The following is a 1,040-nucleotide window of genomic DNA, read 5'->3' as shown; positions in this document are numbered from 1 at the left end:
ATGTTCAAGTCTTAAAGTCATCCTGAGGCCTTAGTTTTGGTTTCAAATTACACAACATCATGTATGTGTTGCTTCTTTGGGGCTTGTTCTCATAGACCTGGTTGCTTATTTCTCTCAAATCTGGCAACAGAGTGGGCGCAGTGTCTAATTGTAGCAGTAAGCTAACGAGTACTGATAAGCTTTATTTTGTTTTGATCCAATGCTGCACAACTGAACTGATCCAATGCTGCTGTGAAAGAAAGAAGCTATATCCATGTTGGATAGAATATCCAATTTAAATAAAAAAATAACCTTAAGGCACAACTTGAATGCTTTTTTTTCTCTTAATGCATTGCATAAAGATCGGATCGGGAAAATCGGTATCGGCAAATTGTCAAAATCAAATGATCGGAATCAGATCGGGAGCAAAAAAAGGTGATCGGGACATCCCTATCTATTTCTATTGACTTTATTCCCTTGTTATTTTTTAAATGTCACGATTGTTTTCAGTCAAGACTTTTCAACATCTGTCCCAGGACTACAGAGGAAAAATCCAGTCCAAAAATGTTCTGAACAGTTCTTTACATATTAGGATAATCTGGTGTTAGATTTGTATCAAGTTTCATGGTTACAATTATATATATATATTGAGATACTGTAATATAAGCAATACATTCGGCTATTTTAGGGAAACTGCCACAGTATAAGAAACACATCGGCAATTAGAAACAATGGGATTTGCCTAAAGCATCTGAACCTCGAATCTTTGCATCGTAACTAATCATTTTAATTCACACAGGGTCACAAGATATAATACCTTGAGTTGATTATATTTCACATCATTCATCCAGATCTGGAAAGTAACTAAAGGCATTAAATACATGTAGTGGAGGAAAAGTCCACTACTCTGAACTGTAGTGGAGTAGAAGTGCAAAGTAGCATACAATTGAAATACTCAAGTAAAGTACAAGTATCTCAAAAATTGTACTTCACACTTAAGTAAAAGTACTGAGTTACTTCCCACCTCTGCTTACAACCTTATAATCCTTATATTTTTGCAA

The sequence above is a fragment of the Notothenia coriiceps genome, unplaced genomic scaffold (assembly GCF_000735185.1).
Source record: "Notothenia coriiceps isolate Sejong01 unplaced genomic scaffold, NC01 NC01_scaffold00029187, whole genome shotgun sequence".
NCBI classification, from domain to species: Eukaryota; Metazoa; Chordata; class Actinopteri; order Perciformes; family Nototheniidae; genus Notothenia; species Notothenia coriiceps.
Note: the sequence above shows the minus strand (reverse complement) of the source record.